A 25,702-nucleotide genomic window follows, 5' to 3' on the forward strand; every position below is an offset into this window, starting at 1 on the left:
TACATGTAAAACATCAATTTTTTAAGTTTTGTGTTCTAAATTCTCTTGCTCCCTCCCTCCCCACCTCCCCTTAAAAAATGAAAGCAATTCAATATAATTTACATATGTGTAGTCATGCAAAACGTTTCCACATTAGTCAGGTTGTGAAAGAAAAAAGACCAAAAAAAACCTTATGAAAAAGGAAATTAAATATATAAAATGGAAATTATATATATATACTTCAATCTGTATCCAGACTGTAATGATTGGAATGACACCACCTGCTGGAGACTTACTGTAGAAACGAGGTGAACATCTCAGAGGACAAGACCATGCGTCTTTTCTTCGGCAACAAAAAGTGACATTTGGTAGTGGGAGGAAGAAGGGGGAACCTGGCGCTCTGATTCTTGCTTTTTTTTCCTGAGGAAGCTGGTGGAGAAGGGAGCTAGAAATGTGCTTTCCCTTTTAATAGATAGTAATCTAGGTCTTTCTCTCTCTCTTTACCAAATTCTTATTCTCCTTAATAAATGCTTAAAAGTCTAACTCTTGCTAAAGCTTATAATCTATTTGTGACCACTCATTAGATATTTTAGATAGTTTAGCTAGAATTTTAGCCCTTAGCAAGACACCATCAGTTTTTTCTCTGGAGATGGACTGCATTTTTCATAAGTCCTTCAGAGTTGTCTTGGATCTTTATATTGCTGAAAATAGTTGTCATTCACAGCTGATCTTCTTACAATATTGCTATTATTTTGTATACAGTACATTTCAATTTGCATCAGCTTATGTAAGTACTTGCAGGTTTTTCTTATAGCATCCTGCTCATCCTTTCTTATAGCACAATAGTGTTCCATCATAATCTCATCCCACAATTTGTTCAGCTATTCCCCAATTGATGGGCATCTCCTCAATTTCGAATTCAACTTTTTGTTTTTTATCTCTTTTTGGATACCAATCTAGTAGTGGTATTACTAGGTCAAAGAGTACACATGGTTTTATAGCCCTTTGGCCATTGTTCCAAATTGCTCTACAGAATGTTTGAATCATTTTACAAATTCGTCAAGAGTGCATTAATGCCTCATTTTCCCCAAATCCCCTACACATTTGTCATTTTCCTCTGAGGTCCTGTTATCCCATCCAGTGGGTATGAAGTAGTACCCCAGAATTGTTTTTACCTGCATCTCTCCAATTAATAGTGAGTTAGAACACTTTTTCATAAGGCTGTAGCTAACTTTGATTATTTCATTTGAAAACTTCATATCTTTTGATCATCTATCACTTGGGAAATGGCTCTAATTTTAATAAATTTGACTCAGCTCTCTATGTGCTCGAGAAATGAGTCCTGTCAGACAAACTTGCTTCAATTTTTTCTCAGTTAGTGTTGCTAATTGTATTTCCCTCTATCCTATTCACTCCCCATGATATTTACTCTATTTTCTATCTTCTTTCACCCTTCCCCTCCTCAAAAGTGTTTTGCTTCTGACTGCCCCCTCCCCCAATCTGCCCTCTCTTCTAAACACCCCTCCCCTCCTTATCCCCTTTCCCTCCTACTTTCCTGCAGGGTAAGATAGATTACTATTCATAATTGAATGTGTATGTTATTCCCTCTTTGAGCCAATTCTAATGAGAGTAACATTCACTCACTCCCCCACACCTCCCCCATCTTCCCCTCAACTGTATAAGCTTTTTCTTGTTTCTTTTAGGTGAGATATTTTACCCCATTCCCTCTCCCTTTCCCTTTCTCCCAGGGCATTCCTCTCATCCCTTAATTTTATTTTATATTCAATTCAAACCTGTGCCCTCTTTCTAAATATACTCCATTCAGCTACCCTAATAATGACAAAGTTCTTATGAGTTATAAGTATTATCTTCCCATGTAGGAATGTAATCAATTTAACCTTTTAATATCGCCTATGATTTCTTTTTCCTGTTTACCTTTTTTATGCTTCTTTATGATCTTGTATTTGAAAGACATACCTATCCATCTCTGTTTCATCAAGAATGCCTGAAAAATCCTCTCTTTCATTGAATTCCCATTTTTCCCCCTGGAAGATTATATTCAGTTTGACTGAGTAGGTGATTCTTGGTTGTAATCCCAGTTCCTTTGCCCTTTGGAAAATTATATTCCAAGCCCTCCAATCCTTTCATGTAGAAGCTGCTAGATCTTGTGTTATCCTGACTGTGGGTTCACAGTATTTGAATTGTTTCTTTTTGGCAGATTGCAATGTTTCCTCCTTGACCTGGAAGCTCTGGAATTTGGCTCTAATATTCCTAGGAGTTTTCATTTTGGGATCTCTTTCAGGAAGTGATTGGTGTATTCTTTCAATTTCTAATTTTATCTTCTGGTTCTAGAATATTGGGGAATTTTTCCCTGAAAATTGACTGGAAGATGATATCTAGGCTCCTTTTTTTTGATCATGTCTTTCAGGCAATACAATAATTTTAAATTATCTCTCCTGTATCTATTTTCTAGGTCAGCAGTTTTTCCAAGAAGATATTTCACATTACCATTTTAAAAATTCATTTGGATTTGCTTTATTGTGTCTTGGTTTATTATAAAGTCACTAACTTCCATTTGCTTAAATGTAATGTTTATGGAATTACTTTCTTCAGAGAGCTTTTGTACCTCCTTTTCCATTTGTCCAATTTGACTTTTCAGGATATTCTTTCCCACATTGGCTTTTTGTAGCTCTTTTAACATTTGGCCCAGTATATTTTTTAAAGAGTTATTTTTTCAGGATTTCTTTTGTGTTTCCTTTACCAAGCTATTGCCCTTTTCTTCCATGATTTTCTTGCATCACTCTCATTTCTCTTTCTATTTTTTCCTCTTTCTCTCTTTATCTTCAAAGTCCTTTTTGCACCCTTCTTTGGACTGAGACCAATTCATATTTTTCTTGGAATCTACGAATGTAAGAGCTTTGATGTTGTTATCTTCTTCTTAGGGCATATTTAGATCTTCCTTGTCATCACAGAAACTTTCTAGGGTCAGCATTTTTTTCTGTTTGCTAATTTTCCCTGCCTGTTTCTTGACTTTGAATGCTTTATTCTTTGCTATTTTTGTTTTATTTTGTTTTTGGGAGGTCACAAAGCTAGTGTCAAGTGTGTCTGAGGCCAGATTTAAACTCAGGTGCTCCTGAATCCAGGGCTGGTGCTTTATCCACTGCACCACCTAGCTGCTCCCCTGACTTTGAATGCTCTGTTAAAGTTTGCCCTGCTTCCAGGGTGGAGGGCACACTGTCCCAAGCTTTCAGGGGGTTTGTGAAGCTGTTTTAAGAGATACTTCTAGAAATTTGTAAGTCCTTAGTTCTTCCAAGGTCGTACCCCAGCTAATCCTGTCTTTATAAAGGATGCAGAATCCCAGTAAACTCTTTATTTACTATCAGTCATCCGTCTTGGTTTTGATCCTAGCATCGTCATGATTCTCGGGATAACATCATCACTAGGAAGTTCATAATTATGGATATTGCTTCAACCTTGATACTCCTACATAATCAGTCAGCTCAGCTACCTTCTCACCCCTCTGATTGCAGGGCTAGAGTACTGAGTAAAGATTCATCCCAAAGCCTTCTTTTATAGAGAGCTCAGAATTCCCTCTTAATTCTCCCTTTCACACCAGCTCTTCTTTTTGGTTTAAATTCTGCACTATTCATGCTCCCCCCAGGATATGTTCATCATCAGGAAACATCATCACAGAGATTGTCAGCTTTGGTACTCACATCTCAAGAATATCATCAGTTGGCTCCACCACCCCCTGGCCTTTCAGCTTCCTGTTTTTGTGTATTGTCTTCCTTCATTAGATTGTAAGCTTCTTAAGGGCAGAGGCTGTCTTTCTTTTCTTTTTCTTTGTATTTGTAACATTTAGCACAATTCCTGTCATATAGTAGGTACATAACAAATGTTTAGTATTTTTCAATTATTGTATCCTGTGTGTAGGTCCATGTGTAAGGTATAAGCACTATGCAATTAAGTTGGAAAAGTAGGGTGCCATCTCAAAATAAAACATATAAATGGAGGTTTCTTGCAAAACTATGGTTAGGAGGAAAATTCTCAACTGAGTAAGCAATAGCAGAAATAGTACCATCTATGTAATATAGATTAGCTTTTAGCATACAAAATTAATGCAGCTAGAATTAGAGGAGAAATGTTTAATGAAGAAAATTCTTTAGAGTAAATATCTTTGAGAATGATCTGATTTCCAAGATATATAGGAACATTATATATATATATATATATATATGTTAAAAAAACAGAAGTATTGCCCCAGCTGTTTTTTGGTCTAGAGCTATAATCAGTTTCCAAAATTACACACACACACAAACATGTATGTGTATGTGTATATATATATATGTGTGTGTGTATATATATAGGTATACATAGGTGTATATATATATATATAGGTATATACATATATATGCTATCATCAACCCTGTGAATGATGTTCAAAATGATAAATTATAAAATAAATATCAATTAAAACAGATATATTAGTTGGCAAACATGGTAGAAGATTATACAATTTTATAGTTGTGTCAAGATAATGGAATGTGATAGATGAGATTTAGCAGATATTCAGGAACCCACCTGGAGATTAATTTAAAGTGATTGAATTGGATAAGGCGACTGACTGCTGACTAACATATGTAATATATACATACTATATTGCATATAGTTTTGTGATATAGCATATGTCATATAGTATGATATGGAGGGATTGTGAAAACAGAGTTATATTAATGCATTGCTTGTGGAGTTAAGTGGTGTAACAATTCAGGGAGAGGGAGGGATCATATTTATACCAAAGCAATTACTAAACTAAACTAAACATTGATCCAAACCTATACAATAAAAAGGTAAAAAAAAGAAAAATATCGTATGTGTGTAGATATAAAATATAGCAGTACTTAAAAAAAAACAAAAACAAACAAGTGGCAAAATGTAGGTGCCCATCAAGTGGATATTGGCTAAACAAACTGTGGTATATGAATGTTTCCGAGTGGTTTAATTGCATTAAGTGCATTATGTGTATATATGCAAAATTTAGGGAAAAATGTAAAGACTTGTATGAATTCATAGAAAAATTGACAAAAACAGAATGAGGGGACACTTTATACAGTTAACTCAACAGTGTAAAAGAAAAGAATGTTTCTAGGCTTCATAAATATCTGATCAATGAAGCAATCACAACTTGAAATTTTTTATCATAAAAGTATTTTATTATTTTTTATTTCATGTAGAGATAGTTTTCAACATTTGTTTTTATAAGATTTCTAGATTCAAATTTTTCTCCCTCCCTCCCGTCCATCCCCCCTCCTCAAGACAGCAAGCAATCTGATATAGCTTATATATGTACAATCATATTAAACAGAATTCTGCATTAGACATGCTATGAAAGAAGAATCAGAGCAAAGGGGAAAAACTTAAGGAAAAACAAAAAAGTAGAAATTGTATGGTTCAATCTACATCTAGATTCCACAGGTTTTGTTTCTTTGTTTGTTTTTTGGATTTGGAGAACACTTTTCTTCATGAGTGCTTTGGAACTATCTTGGACCATTGTATTGCTGAGAAGAGTCAAATATATCACAGTTGATCAACACACAATGTTGCAACTGGAAAATATATAGGGAAAATTTCTCTCATCTCTTGAGAGAGAAGTACAGAATAGGACACACATTTTCATATATTTTCAATGTATGGTTTTGTTTTGCTTGACCATATTTGTTACAAAGATAGGTTGCAATGTATCAAAGTACCTGATGAGAAATGGCACAAGTTTTTTTTTTTTTAGAAAGGAATTGAGTAAACATAATTAAAAATAATATGTCACGTGACCAGCAAGATGAATATTATTTCCATCCTCTAAGCCACTTCAATTCTCCAGTCCTGAAAAATTCTGATCCTATGCATTTAAAACATTATTCTGAATAGTTTGTGTGTGTGTGTGTGTGTGTGTGTGTGTGTGTGATTAGATGTCAAAGCAATCCATGAAATAAGGAAAGGTTAAGAACTTCTTTGATAGAAGAAAGATTAAGGAAAAAAACTCTCCAATTAAATAAAATCAGGGATGTTCTGGTAGGAAAATGAATTTATGCACAACACACTTAAACCAAAAGAAATAATTAAATAGTCTTAGGGAAATTCAAATTTGTCTTTATAAGTTATACAACACAAAGAAAAATAAGCCAAGGTCTAGGGAATTGAGACCCCTTTTGACTCCCAAGAAAGCATATAACAACCAAAAAAATCATTATTAAAAAAAAGAAATTCAGTCCAAAAATAAAAGAATGAAAAATAGGAATGGATCTACATCAGAACTCAGTGCTCACAACAAAGGATTTTAAAACTCAAGTAAGAGATTAGGGAAAAAAATGAATTTATACTGGGGAATCATAGCAAAGAATTGAAAAATTGAGATTTAGAATTCAAAAATACTGAAGCATAGTGAAATTGGGCACATATGAAAGAAATGACAACAATCTTAAAAGAAAACAAGAATTCGATAAAAACTAAAAATAGAGGACCTTGAAAATACAGACATAACATAAGTATTATAAGTTTCACAGCAGTATTTCAAAAACAAACAAAACATACTATGAATGTCATGATACAATATATAACTATAATATTGCGTACCAGGACTCATAAATTCTGATGAGAAACCATCATACAGGAGAACCAAAGAAGACTGGGAGCATGGAAGACAAGGCAGCATGGAGGTAGGGGCAAGGATGTGTTTAACTATCCAAGAAACATAGGCTTTATGTTTAACAGTTTTATTGTAGTCACCCAGAAGAAGGAGCTTAAACTGTATCAGAAATAAATTTGAATAATTTGATATTATTCTTCAGCTAAAAGAAGTTGCATAATGGAATTGAATAGTATATTCCTGAAAATGGAGATTGAGCTGGAAACAAAAATGGCAATGTGTGCCAACTTGAGTTTAAAAATTAATGAGAGAAGGGGCAGCTACCTGGCACAGTGGATAAAGCCCTGGCCCTGGATTCAGGAGTATCTGAGTTCAAATCCAGCCTCAGACACTTGACACTTACTAGCTGTGTGACCCTGGGCAAGTCACTTAGCCCCCATTACCCCGCCAAAAAAAAAATTAATGAGAGAAGATGCATGTTCAATCAAAGAGAGATAATTAAAACATCACAAAAAATAAGAAATTACAAAAATAATATAAAGGAAAAGTAGGGTGATGTGAGTTAAAATCAAAAGTTTACATCATTTGTCTCCTTTTTAAGATGTAGGAAAATAGGAAAAAAATCATAAAACAAGGGCTGGAGGAAATTATTTTAATAATTTCTTCTTCATTATTTAAATTTTATATTACTGACCCAATATACCCTTTCCTCTAAGCCAAATAAGTGAATCACAATGTATGATCTAGTAATGAACAGTACAGGTAAGAGAACAATTATCTGTAGAGAAAAGGTGGAAACTACATATAATATGCAATGGGTTTTGCCAGCTACTCATCACACCATAGTGAACTTATGCTGTATTCCCTTACACATAATGGATAATAATATTTGTTTTGAATTGAAATGGATGTCTCCTTATAGGATTCTGTATCATTAATAATTATGTGTAATTTAATAGTTAACATTTATAAAACTTTGATGTTTCAGACCATTATATTCATTGATTTATTTGATCTGCATAACAACCTTGAAGATAAGCAATTCAACAATTGTTACAGTGTTTCAATTAAATAAACCAAGGGAGGTAATAGCTTGTAAGTGGTGGTGCCAAGACAAAGTGTTTTATGTCCAAGTATCCATTTTGGTCTCTCATGCTGAATGTTAAGCAGATACAAAAGAAATCTTTTAGATAACATTTGTTTTGTTTTGTTTTTTGGTAAGGCAATTGGGGTTAAGTGCCTTGCCCAGGGTCACACAGCTAGTAAGTGTCAAGGGTTTGAGACTGGATTTGAACTCAGGTCTGGTGCTCTATCTACTGTGACACCTAGCTGCCCCTTAGATAACATTTGACACAAATTTTCAGAAACTTATTAAATCTGAATTGAGTAGGTATGGTTATAATATTTTTAGCTTAGTTTATTAGAAAGAAGATAAAATATGGCAAACAAAAATGCAGTTTATAAATTTGTAAAAAAATACTTGTCTTGCTGCTAACATTTAAAAGCAGCTAAATATTTTCTTAAATTGATGAACTGTCACACTCACTCACATTTTGCTTAGAATATTGCTTTTATTCTCATCCTTAGTAGAGCTGAACTATCACAATCAGAACCCATTAAAAATTAAGGGAATTATTTAAAATTTATTAGCTTACATGACTTCCATCATAACTGTGTTGGAAATAGCATTGCTTAATAATTTGGTTCTTTCAATGTGATAATTTAAAATAATTGAACTATTTTTAAATTATGTTAATTTTTATTATTTTGTTATATTTTTAAATTGCTATGTAAATTTTATGTAAGGATTAAATGAATGTAAAAATTCTTATTTCTGTTAACCAATACATCTTCATTAGGACTCTCTGTCTCTTTCTTACTTCCTGAGTACCTTTGTTTTTCTCTTGCTTGCTTTTCAATGTTCTTTCATATCTGGCAGCAACTATATGTGTTTATGCAAATGCATATATGTATGTGCATATTTGCATTTGTATATACATATATTTTCATTTAAGAAGTAAATGAATAAAAATCTGTATCCCTTTATATATGCATATATTCGCACACGTATTTATATACATATATTATATAATACACATTAAATTTATTACATATTATAATATATACTTTTTTCTCTTACTTGTAATATTAAGAAAACTAATTATAGGATTAATGTTATTATGTGTATATATATGACCTGTATCAGATTGCCTGCTGTCTGGGGGAGGGGGGAGGGAGGGGAGGGAAGGAGAAAAGTCTGAAATTGGAAAGCTTGTATAAACAAAAGTTGAGAACTATCTTTACATGTAACGGAAAAAAAATAAATAAAAATGCAAAGAAAAAAGAAAGAAAGAAAAAGAAAAGTAATTGCTGTCAGATGTGAAAGACCTTGAATACAAAGCAAGAGAATGTGAAAGGTGCTAAGGAGACAAGGGAAAGTTCCTGAAGATTTATCAGTAAACTTGGAAATAAGTATTTATAATTAATTTAATTCTTACTTGAAATTTACATATATACATAATATATGTAATTCATTACTTATATTATAAAATATAATCTTCATATACTAAGAAAAATATACATGCATACACACACACCACCTAGTGATGAAATCATAGTTCACAGATATTTTGTTGGAAATAACTAAAGATTAGAAAGGATCAGAAAACTAATTGGTGTCAAGATATAGCTTAAATTTACAGTAGGATCAGAAAAATAGGAAAGACAGCGAAATGTATTTGTGAACAAAAGAAAAAAAATGTTTTACCAATTTAGTCAAAGAACAAATGGCATTAAAAAAATAGGATAGAGTTTACTGTGAGAAAAGTTGGAAGAAAACAGATTAGGAATCTAGCCTGGGCTAAGAATCTAACTAATTGAAAAGATTTATGAGTGTGTGGGAATGGGGAATAGAATGACTTGCTTAGGGATTCAGTGTTTAAAAAGTTGTAACTGTTGGCCTTGAAGAAAAGAAAAATGTTTTCTTGCTAGAATGGTATTATGAACATAGGAGAACAAAATAGGGGGCATTGGGGGCATAGAGAGGGAGATTATATATATATATATTTGTCAAGTTGGAGAAATCTGTACTCTATGCCTGTGTCAGTACAATTTGGATACGCTATAGACCAAACTCCTGCCTCCCCCCTCCCCAGATAGATAGAAAGATAGATGATTAGATAGAGGAAATATAGAGACGGATAGATAGATATATGATTTTTTTTTGTGGGGCGATGAGGGTTAAGGGACTTGCCCAAGGTCACAGAGCTAGTAAGTCTCATGTATCTGAGGCTGGATTTGAACTCAGGTCCTCTTGAATCTTTGGCTGGTGCTTTATCCACTTCACCACCTAGGTGCCCCTGATAAATGATTCTTAATGTCTACCTAAGTACATACTTTTTTATACTATTCACTACAAAGAAAGGATGTTGAAGAGAACTATTGACAAGGGCTGTTTGTTTCCACGAAAAAAAGCTCAAAAAAATTTAGTTTTGGGAGGTAGAAGACCAGAACCCACAGAACCCTTCTGAATGGAGATGGAATTTATGTTTCATCCTACACAGGGTATAACTTCAACCATATCTTTTTAAATGTCAGTAATGCTTGTTGAGCTTCTGAAATTTTAAACTTTTACATTGCTTAGTAACTGTAAATAGGAATGCTAAGGCACTATTCATTGAAATGTTGTAAAAACACTCAGATTCTAGAAATGATATTTTATGACTATGTGGATACATACAGATGCTTCTAAAGGCTGACAATGACTTCTGAGCTTCAGGTTATGAAGTAAATAATAATCTAATTACTAGAAATGCCTATTGATAAAATAAGAGAATAAACACTAAAACAGGACAGAAACAATTTCATTTTCAGCTGCAGCTGCTCTTCTAATCAAGCAAAATAATAATAATTAAAATCAGAACAGGACATAACAGTGATGGAACCCAAACTGATTTAGGATAATGAATACTCAAAAAATGGCTTTCCCTCATTATTTAAGTAGCTGTCTCCATATGCTATAGGAGAACTGGAGATAAAGAGGAATCTTCTTTTGGTTATCAATTTCTAAGAGAAAATATACCTGATTTTCAGTAAAAAATAAAAGGTATTCAAAAAAATAAAGCAGACAAATCCAGAAAATAGAAATAACTAATGACTAAATATGGGCATGAAATTGCTTTTATGATAAATTCACAAAATGGATTCATCAAAAAGGCACCAACCACTACCAAACAATACAGTAAAGAAAAGTAGATCCCATAAAACAAATGTACAACAAACACAAGAATATTAAGAATGTTTCAGAAACATATTGATGATTAAAAGATATATATGAGGAGAGAAATTAGAGGTCAAAATTCAAAAAGACAGATGGTAGAAAATGTAATGATGAGAAATACTATGAAAAGTGGAAGAAACAGAAAAATCTCAAAAGTGTAACAACAAACAAAATATTAGCAATATCAAATCATGGAAAGAAGGAAGGTAAGATAGAAGGAAGGAAGGAAGGAGGGAGGGAATGAAGGAAGGAAGGAGGAAAAAAAGAATGAAATTCACTTTTGAGGTCTTTTCAAATTAAAGCAACACCTAGAAGACAGAAGTAATAAGGACAACCTGAGGAGAGCTGACCTCTAGGACAATAAGCTAAAACTTAGGTGAATATTACATTTCAGGATCTAATGCTATAAAATTAGCCATGAGTATTGCATATTGAAAATATGGAATTTCACAAATTTGTATGTCATCCTTGCACAAGGGGCCATGATAATCTTCTCTGTATTGTTCCAATTTCAGCATATGTGCTACTGAAGCAAGCATGCATATTGAAAATGAAATTCATATTAATACAATTCAAAGGACACCATTAGAGAGGAAATCCAAGCTCCACTCATTCAGTAAAGTTGTCACTAAGTCACAAGGTTTCAATACCAAGAAAAGATTCACATACCCAGCAAGGAAACTGCCCACATATATGGAAAAAAATACACAGAAATACTACTCATAAATAGTGATACATTTAAAAAACAAACTTCACTGGGTGGAAGAGGGAAGAAGAAAATAATTGGAGTTTTATCTTGTGTTATCACAGTTGGCAATGTTGAATAAAATCCTCCATTAAAATAATTGATAGATCATCACTAGAGTTCAATTTTCATGCAGGCCATAACTGAAATAAAACATTCAAAAGGGCCTTTGAAATGAATAATCAGTAAAGAAAAAACAACTTAATAAAATCAAAGCAGTCTATGTAACTTGAAATGACTAGGTGATGTTTCAAGGTTTATCCACTTAAAGGAGAAGATTAGATTGCACTGCATTAGATCTCCTTTGAGAGTCACTGAAGGAACAAAGTGACAATAGTTTTGAGCTAATAACATGATTATTGATGACAAAAAATCTAGATTAAAAAAAAGAGAGAAGGGAAAAGTAAATTAGAATATCTTTAGATTCTGGTTTCATAGTTGAAAGTTATATGCACAAATATTATAAGATAATGAAAGTTGTAATTAAGAAGGGAAATATGAATGGAATTTGTAGACTTAAATAGAAGCAAAATCATAGAACACCAGCAATGAATATGTTATTCAATACATATCAATCAATAAATGAACATTTATTAAGTATCTAGTAGATGCCAGTCACTGTGTTAAGTGCCATAGATTTAAAAAAAAAAAAAGATAGTTCCTCAAGGAATTTACAAATAATAAGTAGCTATAGTAAAGAAAATAACAGTGAGACAATATATCAAAATATATATGATGGACATAAAATAGTGATGAGGAAAATATCACTGAAAGCATATTAGCAAAACAGGCAAAAAATTAGAAAATCAATAAATTGATAATATCCAAACAAGTGCAAAATTATACATTATAAACATTAAAAGAAAAATGAATAGAATTTAAAACAGGGAAAATTGAATTAATAGAGACTACTAAAATTGATAGATCTAGCTTTTTTGTATGAGAGAGGGAGAGAGCAATTATCAAGATAAGAAGTAAGTAGTAATGCTTTAATAATAGGAAAGAAATACAATGATCAGATATTGGTTTTAATTATATTCAGATCACACTTGACTCAAACAAAATAAATTATTATTTGTAAAATATCAAAAATATGCAAATTAATGTAATAGAACTCTAAATAATCCAATCTTCAAAAAAAATGAGTAAGGGATAAATGAACATCAAAAGTTTTGTTGTTGTTGTTATTGTTGTTTGTTTGTTTGTTTTGGTATAGGTGACTATAACAGTGAATTTATAAAATATTTAAAAATAAATAAATCCTATATCATGCATAACAGCTTCTCAAAGTTGGAGAAAGACAACTATATGCTTGATAAACAAACCAGGAAAGGATAAAGCAGAAAAAAGATATACAATATTAATATTTACTAATGACATTTAAGTAAAATATTGCCAACAGCATAGCAGTATGCAAAATATCAGTTTAATTTGAATTGTATATCATATAAGGAAAGCAAGCAATATTCAACATGAATAAAATAATATCAAAATATTCAGAAGAAAAATATAAAATTTTTTCAATATGAAGTAAGGAAAGAAGGAATGAATGATTTATTAAATTCTTTTTTTTTGTTTTGTTTTTATGCATGTTTTTTACAGGGCAATGAGGGTTAAGCGACTTGCCCAGGGTCACATAGCTAGTTAAGTGTCAAGTGTCTGAGGCTGGATTTGAACTCAGGTACTCCTGAATCCAGGGCCGGTGCTTTATCCACTGTGACACCCAGCTGCACCCAATTTATTAAATTCTTAAGTGCCAGACGCTGTGCTAAGAACTCTACAAATATGATCTCATTTGATCTTAACAACAACCCTGGGAAGTAGGTTCCCCTATTTTAGGTGAGGAAACTGAAACAGAAAGAGGTTAAGTGACTTGCCTAGGGTCATATAGCTAATAAGTGTCTAAAGTCAGATTTTGACCAAGGTCTTCCTTAATCCAAGCCCAACACCCCTTCCAATGCATAATCTCAATGAATACAAAGGTTTTTTACCTTGTACAAGTTAGTTATATTAAAAATATTTTTTTCTATATGAAAGGACCCTTCCCTAATATATTAAAGATCAGTTATCTGGAGATCTCAAGTGTTATAGTACCAGGAAGTTGTCAGGGATCTCGCCCATCCAATACCTTTTCCCAAATTCTTCCAAACAGATATCAAAATGCACCAAATAAAATCCTGATGGGGAAATACCCCCCCCCCAAAAAAAAAGTCTGAATAAGTCATTTTTCCAAACTAAGGCAGCTTAGGAAAAGTCTCAGATAGGTAAATCTTTGACCGCTGGAGATGGGGGTCTAGCAAGAAGCCCAGAAAGACTATGTATCAGTGCAAAAGAACTAGGCACATCCCCCCCGCCCTAAATACACACATACAGACTATAAACAGGTTTGTGTACCAACTGATAGCTTTATCATCCACTACCCAACTCCAGATCATAGTTCAAAGTTAGACTGTGGAAGGGGATTTGGCAATGAAGGCCCTAAGCTGTATAACAAAAAAGAAGCAGTGATGTGGCTACAATTCAGAAGCAAAAGAGGATCTCAGTTCTACTTCCATGACCATTCTGAAGCTTGCAGAGGAATAACCAAGGAAGTAATTCTAGACCAAAGGGAAACCTACATCCCTAGTCAGAAACTTGAAGTCAGGTGATCTAGACTTAAATCAAGTCTTGTTCTGGATCAGACCACTATAGGAGTATTGAAAAGTGAGAAGTCACCAGGCTAAACTGCCCTGGAGATTCTGGAATAACAAAACATTCAATACTTCAATAAAGCAGCCTAGACCTTCCCTCCAGATGTGTGAACAACCTGGTCCAAATATCAACTCCAAATTCAAAAAGCAGGATGAAAGAATGAGTAAACAAAAAATAATTATAATCCTCTGAAAACTTCTTATGGTGACAGAGACACTCAAGACCCAAACCCCAAAGAGAATTATCACAATATATCTATAAATAAAGCCTCAAAGGAAAAAAAAAATGAACACATTGTTGGCATAAATTCAATTAGAATTTTGGAGAGAGCTGAAGCAATAGTTGAAAAATGTTTTGTCAATAAAATGAGAACACAGGAGAAAAAATTGAAAATAAATGGGAACTCTAGAAGACAGACTTAAAAGGGAATTAGTATCTTTGGAACAAGAGGTAGAAAACTTTGCCCAAGCAATAAATTCTCAAAAAATTAGAATGTACCAAATAAAAACCAATAACTTCATAAGATAGCACAAAATATTTTTAAAATCAAAAAGCTGAAAAAAATAGAAAACAATGTAAAGTATCTCAATCAAAATGTCATTCACCTGGACAAGAGATTGGGGTGACGTGGGGTGTCCTATTAAGAATCACTGGAGGGGCAGCTAGGTGGTGCAGTAAATAAAGCACCAGCCCTGGATTCAGGAGGACTTTCATTCAAATCCAGCCTCAGACACTTGACATTAACTAGCTGTGTGACCCTGAGCAAGTCACGTAATGCTCATTACCCCTCAAAAAAAAACAAAAGAAAAAAAAGAAACACTGGACTACTTAAAAATTAAAGAAAAAAGGAGTCTAAGCATCACAATTCTAGAAATCTTAAAATAAAACTATGTAGATCTATTAGATTCAAAGGGTGAATTAGAAATAGAAACAATTCTCTAGTCACTTTCTGAGATACCCAAATGACTACTTCCAGGAATATTATAGCCAAAATGCTGAGCTTCCAGGTTAAAATAAAAGTATAGAAAGCAACCAGAAAGAATTGAAATGCAGGAAGTTCTGCTATGATACATATTAAAAAATCTTATTTTTTTCCAGCCCACTTTATATACTAGAGAAGAATTTAAGCATACTAAAAATGTTCAGTTTGCTTCTGTAAAATTTATTCCAAGTGAAATATAGAAAATGCAGAAAACCCTACCTCTATACAATAATGTAAAAGTTGTACCCTTCTGCCATGGCCCTCCTTGGAGGCTGGGAATTGGGGCCTGTCCAACTTGCCCAAGAGTTTGCAGCCAGCCAGGTCTCATGGGAACTGGGGCAGAGATGAGCAGCTTCCCAAAGATACTGTCAATAATTATTTGAGTCTTTATGTATCTCATCACTGTTTAACATATAAAAATGTGCTTCTATTCCATCTTTTTTTTTAAATGTATCACTGCTGAAGCTTTTGAGTGTAATTCTTCTAAACTCATTTTTCTGATAAGTCCTTTGGTTTTTATTTCATAATCCTGTATGGCATGTTCTGGGTAATGCATTTGTCCAATTAAAGCAGAACTAAGTTTACTGAGGACCCAGTTAAAATTACAGATGATTTTACACCCACCAATATAAAGGAGTAATGTATTGATTTAATAATACAGACATTACTTTTAGATTATGTATTTATTCAAAGATTGTACAATACAGTAAGGCTATCAGAAATCATGCTGATTGATTCTTCTTCCAGATTTCATTAACCATCTTTATGCATCTTTAAATTATTCTTTCCAATTATCAAATTCCAAGTAAAAATAATTGAATAACTAATGAATTAGAAAAATATTTTATTATGTAAATAGTTTTCCAATATAGATATAATAGAATACTAATTTACATTGCCATAGCTCTTGAAAGTTTATAATACATTTTCTTTTTAATGATTGTATATAAGTAGGTAATGTAAATATATTTTCACTATATTATACATCAATTTGTAGCTCTCCTAAGTCAAGGGATGTGTCCAAGGTCTCATTCTTTATTTTTTATTTTTTGGGTGGGGCAATGAGGGTTAAGTGATTTTCCCAGGGTCACACAGCTAGTAAGTGTCAAGTGTCTGAGGCCAGATTTGAACTCAAGTCCTCCTAAATCCAGGGCCAGTGCTTTATCCACTGTACCACCTAGCTACTCCTCCAAAGTCTCATTCTTAATAAGTGGAAAAGCCAGGGTTTAAATATAGCCTTTCTGTTCCAGTGCACTCTGCACTTCATATAAAATTTGATAACCATGGAATAAATGGTAACAATGGAATAATCTACACATTTCAAAGTGATCATCAATTGTTATGATAGTGAGGGTTTCTTAATCAGACACCAGTCAGTCATCATGCCACTAGCACATTTTTTCTTTTGTTTCTTCAAGCTCCTTTCTTCATGATTATTTAATCTTTTTTAATCCTAACTCAGGCCTCCTAGTCTAGATTCTTCCAATCTATTAATAAATACTAATTAAGCACCTGCAATATACAAATAGGTTTGAAATATCAATAGAAGAGTGAAATAGAAGCTTACATTAATATATTACAGTTAATATATTACAGTTAAGTAAACTGAGAATCTACACAAAATAATTGCTTGAGATAAATGAGACTCTCAAAATTGGGCAATTAGGAGAGGTGTCTTGAGGAGAAGTGGTGCTTGAGCTAAATCTTGAAGGGGACTATGGGTTTCAAGAGGTAGAGAGACAATGAAGAAAACCATACAAGGCCCAAGGGACAGCCTTTGTGAAGGCATGGAGGTAGGAGAAAGAATAGTATTAGGCTGGTTTGACTAGAGCAAAGAGAATGTGAGGGGGAGTAATGTGTGACCAGAGAAGAAAAATAGGGCTGAGGTTAGAATGTGAAGAGATTCAATTGTCAAACCAAAGAATCTATTTCATCCCCCAAACTGTAGAGAAATCACTATATCTTCTTGAACAGAGGAACAGAATGATCAGAAGAGCCAGAATTTCTTCTTAAAAGGACCAAGACTATTTCTTTTTTCCCCTTTGTCTATTGAATCTCAAATCCCTTTAAACAATTCTGTCAAGTTAACAAAGCATTAAAAATAGTTTTTCCTATTTTCTTCACTTCAATGAACCTTTGCCAAGCAACTACTATGAAAACACTGGCAGAGAAAGGAAAATAGACTCTCTATGTCCCATGGATGTCAAAACCTTGTAAAAGGATATGGCACCTTGACAAAGAACTTAATAACTGGTCTTTTAGAATGTACACCCAATCCTATGTAAGGCCTGTTCTAAGAATGAAGAAAGGAAGAAGAGGGGAAGGAAGGGAGAAGGAAAGAAGCTAAGAAGGAAGTAAGGAAGTATATAAAGGAAAGGAGGGAGAGGGAGAGGAACAAAGAAAGGAAGGATAGCAGAAACAAAGGAAGGAAAAATAGAAGGGAGGAAGAAATGATGTATTAAGTGCCAAACAAGTACATGAGCTAACATATATATATATATATATATATATATATATATATATATATATATAATAGTGCTTAATATATATTAGGCACTATGCTAAACACTTTGCAATTGTTACCTTATTTGATTCTTTCAACAAGCCTGGGAAGTAGAGGTGGAAGTTATTGTTATCCTCATTTTATAGTTGAGGAAGCTGAAGCAAATAGGGCTTAAATGACTTACCCATGGTTAGACAGCTAGTAAGTCAAATTGAACTCAGTTTTTCCTGATCCTAGGCCCAATTCTCTACCCACTGTAGCATCTTACTGCCTTCCTCTAGGAGAATACAGGCCATCAATCAAGCAATCAAGCTGTATGGAATACAGGAAGTAGTTTAATTTTACTGGAATATAGGGTGCAAGCAATTCTATGGGGAAAAAAAGTCTCTAATTTTTCAGCTTGTAGAGGATAGTAAATTCCAGACTAATAGGTTAGATTTCACTTCTCAAGCAATGGGAAATCATTGAAACATTTGGAGAAAAGGAATGACATTATAAAACTTATTCATAAAGAATACTAATCTGGTAATAATATAAAGTGCAGGCTGGAGAAAAGAGAAGGGAGAAACAAGAAAACCTATTAGTCCATATGAGTAATAATGAGGGCCTGTATTAGAATGATAATGGAGTAAATAAACTGGGATCTCAGTAAGAACTGTACAAAGTGTATGTCAAATAGTAGTAGGTACTCTGTTGAGATTATAAAGCATACATTTCTCATAAAAGAAATCACAATAATAATTTTTGTTTGAAGATTAGACATTAAAATTGAAATAATCTAATCTCATTACAGAATCAAAAGACAGAGATTTAAGATACCTGATGTCACTTCGCTTCTTTAATATATGAGAATATGGACTAGCATTTGAGTGGTGGTTTATACTGAGACTTGAGGTCTAACAAATCAAGGTAAGTATGGCAACAGGTCAAATGGCTGAGGAGATCTGGAATGCTAGCTATCAAATCAAAGAAGTGAACTTCCATGAGGTCAAAATTGAATTGAGAAGAAAAAACACTGAATAAAATAATTAGGAAATAGAGACGAATTAGGAAAGTGGAATAAAAATAAATAAGGAAATAAAGAGAGTCGGTGCAGGTGAGTAGGTTAGAAAGGTATAAGAAAAGGAAGTTGTGATCACAAAGTAGAAATTTAAATTTCAGCATCTTGAAGGTAGTCCATTTCCTAGGGATGACAATGATGATGGTGATGATGAGGATAAAAAAGAAAGGTAGTGAATTAATTACAAAATTAATTAAGGAAATACAGTAGTAGTAGTAGTAGTAGTAGTAGTAGTAGTAGTAGTAGTAGTAGTAGTAGTAGTAGTAGTAGCAGCACCAGCAGCATAATAGCAACTAGCTGCTAAAAACAACTAGCATTTATATAACAAGATAAGGCTGCAATGTATTTTATAAATATTATTTAATTTGTTCCTCAAAACAACTCTGGGAAGTAGATACTATTATTATCCCCATTGTACAACTAAGGAAACTGAATCAGAGAGAAGTTAAGTGACTTGCTCAGGGTCACAGCTAGTAAGTGTTTGAGGCTAGATTTGGACCCAGTTCTTCCTATCCTCAAGTCCAATGCTTTAATTGATATGGCACCTCGCTACTAACTATAAGTCTTCTACACATTGATGACTACAGGATATTTGGTCTATATTCAAGACATTATTGGTATTTAAGACTAATGTCCACTTGATGAGGTGTGGTATAGTAGAAAAAATTTGGACTCTTACTAAAAAGGAAGGGTTTGAGGCTTCACTCTGCAATCACTTACAGTTAGGAGGCTTTTGTCAAGTTTAACTCCCAAGTCTCTGTTGCATAGCTATAAAAATGAGAACAGCAACACCTACCTGGCCTGTCTCACAAGATCATTGTTTGCATCAAGTGAGGTTAATGCATATGCTTCTGTGACAGTATGTGAGCTTTGTAGCTCTAAAATGCTTTAGCAAAATAAATTCAAAGTTATTTTGGACACTGCAAATTGAATGATAAGCACAGCCGTTTTCTGATCAAATGGAAGATGATTGCAGGTCAAAAATAACAGACAACGATCTGTCTTAAGAGAGTTTTAAAGGATCTTTCTACCGAGTATGGATAAAGGCCATTTAAGGTCAATTGCCCCAACAGCAGATGTCAGTTATGATTAAAGTTTACTTCCATATTACTAATTGCTTAAAAATTACTGATTCCTTATAAAAGAGAGAAATATTAATTTAAAAATGCATACTACCTGGATCAAATTATGTCTATTTTGTTAGTATAAGGTACCTCCAATTTCCATTACTTTCCATTAGTGAATTTGAGGAATTGCTTGATTACATTCAGAGGGAAAATGGATTTTGAAAGTAAAGGAAAATGGATCAATATTAAATGAAAATGTTATAAATTGATAGCATGACAGATCAGGGAAGGCCAGGAATGAAATTCTCATCAGACCTGAAGAATAAGATGAAGGCTAATGTTATAAATAAAGCTGACCAAATTTTAGAAGTAGGCATACAGGAGTTTAAGTTAAGAAATTAGCCCTGAGAATGGAAGATTATTCCAAGAGAAACAGACATATGAAATATGTATAATTCCAGGCTAAAGCAGAGACACTGCTGGATCCATGGTGCCAATCCAGGCAGAGAGAGGGCATATGATTGGCAGAAATCCAAAGAATAGAAAATTGATAGAGGCTGAAAAGCATTAGAAAAATCTTGCAGCAGATATTTGGGTTTTTGTCACTGGGAAATTAGGAGTTTAAGAGCAAGAAAAACATTCCCTAAAGAAGCAGATCCAGACATTAGGTACTAGGTCACTGAGGTCAAATATTATATGAGTGCCAGTGATAACACAGAGAATAACAGTAGCATGACTTCCTTTATTCTCCATTCCTATGGCCAAGATTAGTCTCAGAGAGATAATAAATGCAGAATAATAATGATGACACTAGATAACACATAGCATTTTAAAGTCTTCAAAACACTTTCTACTCTCATTTTATCCTCATGACAACCTTGCGAAGTGGGTGCTACTATCCCCGTTTTAAAGATAAGGAAACTAAGGATGAGGAAGGTTAGTGTGACTTGCTCAAGGTTTTCTGGTGAGATTCACACTCAGGTATTCCTGATTACAAACCCAACACTCTAGTCACTGAACCACTTAACTGCCTGAATAACTTTTTAAGAAGTTGGATAGTGAAGGCTAGAAAAGAGAGAGAATATATGCTGTACTCTCCAAGTTCTGATCAAGGCATAGTACAGCACAAATCTATATCCCACATTTTGAAAACGATACCTATTTTAATCCAATCGAATATGGCATTAACTTCATTGACTCTAATGTAATTGTTGTAAATCAATAAAGTCCTCATAATTTTTTTTTGGTGAGGCAAATGGGGTTAAGTGACTTGCCCAGGGTCACACAGCTAGTAAGTATTAAGTATCTGAGGTCACATTTGAACTCAGGTCCTCCTGACTCTAGGGCCAGTGCTCTATCCACTGCACCACCTAGCTGCCCCCCTCATCACTTTTTGATGATGGGTTTAGCTGCTCATCTGAACGTTACTTGAACCAATGTTTTTTGAACCTAGCATTGATACTTACATTTAACTCAAATGTACTCATTAAATTTGAATTGTTATTCTAGTCTATCAGTATTATTTTGGGTACTGTCATCCTATTTATTATTTTTTATTTTTAGCAAGTAATTTAAGCTTGATCTTTGGTGAAAATTTAATCAATATAGTGTCTAAATCATCATAAACATATTGAACAGCACCTGGCAGCTAGGTGGTACTATCTCTAGAGCACAGGAAGACCTGAATTCAAATCCCAGCTACAATATATACTAAGTGTATGACCCTAAGGAAGTCAATAAAATGACTGCCTAAATTTCCTAATCTATAAAATTAGTATAATAATAGCACCTGTTAAGGGCTAAAATTCTAGCTAGAAGAGTTCTGCCCATGAAGGGAAGGTCTTTGAGGGCAAGACCAGGAGTCAGGAAGTGACGCGGACTAGTGGAAGGAAAAAGCCCGAGACTGAGCGCCAGTCTCTTCCTTCCTCCTCCCACTAGTCCGCGTCACCTCCTGACTCCTGGTCTTGCCCTCAAAGACCTTCCCTTCATGGGCAGAACTCTTCTACAGTAAGTATCCAGCAGGTGGCGTTATTCTAATCGTTACAGTCCCCCCTGTTGTTCCTCAAGAAACAAAATGTTTCCTTGACGGAACAGTAAAAAGAATATAATAACTATTGCTAACTAATAATATGTGAACAACAATATAGAAAAGGAAGAGAGGAAAGTTTTGTCCAGAGGGGTGATTTTTTGTCCTCATGAACCGACGCTTTGACATTGGTCTTGCAAAGGGAGGGCCTCTGCAGAGAATACATATTACAGATGGTGTATATTATAACAGAAAAAGAAAAGAGAAAAACCAAACCAAAACAAAACAAAACTGTTCATTTAAAGTCTCTGAAACTCTTTTCTCAGATGTCCTCTAGGTGTAGTCGTGGAATGGAAGTCTTTTCAGGGGTTGATGTGTGGATACTGGTAATCAGCCAGGAAATTTCCTACAAAATTGAGCTTAATACAACTTTAAAATAGCTTTGTCAATAATCAAATCAAACAATGAAAGTTCTCAAAAACATGTCTAAGGGAATACAGAATCTTAGTTGTTAACATGTGAAACATACAATAAAACAAAAATTGAACCATTCTTTAAAATTATATTATTATTATAGTCCCCCCTTATGGAGGGTAATTGAGAAGACAATTGCTGTGATATTAATTTTTTAAAATAATTTTTATCTTTGTTTCATCATTTTTTGCATCATCTGCCTAATTATCCTCATGCCATTATGAGAAATTTAAAAATCTAATATAATTGGTAACAGGTGTCAAGGCCAAATTCAACACTGTATTTATCATGACACCTGAGATAATTATGGGGGTTACCATAAAAGAACAGAGAAATGATGGGATATGAACATTCCCACACTTGAGCAATATGTACTGCCCATGCAGTATGTCAGGCTTAAAATAGGTGGATGGAATATATGTCCATGCCACCGAACATATTGGAGGAAACTGAGTCAGACTTAATCAGATGCATGAGATTGAGATGTCCATGGCATCAGGCATATAGGAGGGATCATAGAAGCCAGGTGTAGAAGTGAGATGGGTGGGATCAATACTTCCAGCCATCTGTACAGTATTGTGGGGAAAAAGAGAATAAAATATTAAACCAAGAGAATCCAACCTCAACATTTGTCAAAAGCCGTTCCCTTGGCCATACCTTGACTTCATGCATGTCTCCCCTCATGTGACAGTTCAGTGTCTGCTCTTGCATGTATTCCTCTTGTGATTGGATGGCATCTTGGCCAACTGGCATCTGATAACTCAGAATAAAGGCAATTAATGTCTTAAATGATAAGTTCCCATAATCCAAGTCTCATATGGATTTAAAAATTGAGAATAATAAATGATTGCAAAAAATGTGAATACATCTTGATTCAGAATATAATATATAATTATGTAACAATTTCAAATATCCCCTTTTTTTTTTACTTAGTATACAATTACTTTTGTGAAAAATCAGAACATATTTGAATACAAGTTAAAGCACAACACAATCTCAAAGACAACTTTTACAAATGTCCCTCTCATTTTTTTTTTTTGGAATATGCTTATCAAAAATAATACTTCTAGAATCAATTTATACTTGCCATGGCAAACAATTTGCCAGGGAAATGCTTTAAAGAGTTTGATCAAATAATCAGTTGAGAAAAAATAACAAAAACAAACAACTCAGAATATGGGAGCACAATACTCCTAGAATTAACATTGTATTATGAAATCAAAACCATCTCTCAAAATTAGATAGATGAATGAATAGAAGAAAATACATGTGGAACAATAAAAGACAATGAAATTCAAACTAAGGAAGTCTAAATGAATGTGAACTTAATAAGAATATTATAAAATATAAACTTGATCACATGACTATTGTAAAAGCTTAAGTATAAAACACAATCTCAAAAGCATGAAACTCTCTATGAAAATAAACCCATACCATTAATTTCAAAATGTATATGTAATAGCATAGAAATCCTATGTAACCTCTGAACTGATACTATTACTCTGAGTGAATTCAGAACATTTTTGATTCCGATATCTAAAATCCCCAATACTCATATCAATACCTTGCTGCTTACTTCTACATTTCTGTAAAATATATACCCTTCCATGGCAAAAGAAGCGGAGTCTTGAACTATGGTGATGATTGTCATTCTCATTCAGCTTAAGTTTTTCTTCTTTAACCCCTCTATATTGTCTGTCAGTCTTTTCACCATACAAATGCTTTATAAGATTACTAATTAAAGACAAAAGCAGGTTAGCAAAATTATGAACAAAACGAGCATATCTGGAATTTAAAGAGTTTTCTAAGATTGTCTCAAAAGCACAGCCAGGCCGGGGAAGGGCTGAGCCTGAAGCTGCAAATGCAGGTAGAAAAAGTTGAGCATGCGCATCAGATCTCTGGACTTCCCAGGCAGGGGAAGCTATGGGCTTGGCCATAGGAGGAGTAGAGGGTGGGGTCTGGAGAGGAGGGGAGGGACCAGAGCAATTTGAATCAGACTTGATTTTGAACTCAGGCCTGGATTCCTCTTCCCCCACTTTGCCTCCAGGTGCTAGGGGATTAAAAGCTTCTAGAGGGTGGGTCATTGCCTCCAGGCATGCAAAATTAGAGCAACAATTAGTGTTAGAACTGGGAAAAGCTGCAGGAATCTCTACAGGTTTCTCTGAAAAAGCATGGTTGGGAGAGGGGGAGATATTTCTTTGTGGGAGTACATTGCTGGCTCTTCTAACAAAAATAAAAAAGAAAAATAGAAAATCCACAAAAACAAAGCATTAACATGATCTTATCTCCCATTTGTCTGGTTAAACAGACTAAAATCAAAAATAGGGTAATTAGGGAGTTTAAAAGGTCCATTTGAAAAAATTTAAAGGAAAACACAGCCAGTACGCCCGTACTTAGCAATTTAAAGGGTAGGGGAAATTTCTTACCCAACCAGAAGATCAGAAGACTGAGGTTTAGCTTTCCTCTTCGTGGTCAGCCATCTGTTAAGGGCTAAAATTCTAGCTAAACTGTCTAAAATATCTAATGAGTTGAGTGGTTGCCAATAAATTATAAGCTTTAGCAAGAGTTAGACTTTTAAGCATTTATTAAGGAGAATAAGAATTTGGTAAAGAGAGAGAAAGGCCTAGATTCCTATCTATTAAAGGGAGAGCACATTTCTAGCTCCCTTCTCCGCCAGCGTCCTCAGGAAAAAGCCCAAGACTGAGCGCCAGTCTCTTCCTTCCTCCTCCCACTAGTCCGCGTCACTTCCTGACTCCTGGTCTTGCCCTCAAAGACCTTCCCTTCATGGGCAGAACTCTTCTACAGTAAGTATCCAGCAGGTGGCGTTATTCCAATCGTTACACACCTACTTCCTAGGGTAATTGTGAGAATAAAGTGGATTTATAATTGCAAAACAATCTACAAACATTGAAGTACTAGCTCATCATCATCATCATCATCATCGACACTCCACTGTTCAAGCAATTATTAACTGCTCTTTCAGTCCTGACATTCAAACATTTCTCTATTCATCTAACTGTTAGATCTTGGTTCATACCTTTGTACCTTGTCTACAGCGATATCAGGAAAGACTGTGAAATGCTTCTCTGGATCCAGATATTAGCATTTATATAGTGTTTTAGGTTTTCAAAGCACTCCTACATATGTGTGAGTTGATCATTACAACATCCCTAGAAAGTGTGTGCAATTATTACATCCCATTTTTCAGAAAAGCCAACTAAAGCAAATAGAGGTTAAGTGACTCGTTCAGAGC

General features: G+C 34.0%; 1 protein-coding gene and 1 non-coding gene across 2 annotated transcripts in view; both read right to left on the reverse strand.

Moving 5' to 3' along the window:
* CCDC102B (coiled-coil domain containing 102B) overlaps positions 1 to 25,702 on the reverse strand; it is a 693,652-nt gene that overhangs the window by 133,409 nt on the left and 534,541 nt on the right. The gene's annotated exons all lie outside the window — the stretch shown is intronic.
* Positions 11,335 to 11,436, reverse strand: LOC122737629. The gene has a single exon (XR_006354445.1). It is a non-coding gene; the product is annotated as a U6 spliceosomal RNA (small nuclear RNA).

Source organism: Dromiciops gliroides, chromosome 1, assembly GCF_019393635.1.
Source record: "Dromiciops gliroides isolate mDroGli1 chromosome 1, mDroGli1.pri, whole genome shotgun sequence".
In the NCBI taxonomy this organism is placed as follows: domain Eukaryota; kingdom Metazoa; phylum Chordata; class Mammalia; order Microbiotheria; family Microbiotheriidae; genus Dromiciops; species Dromiciops gliroides.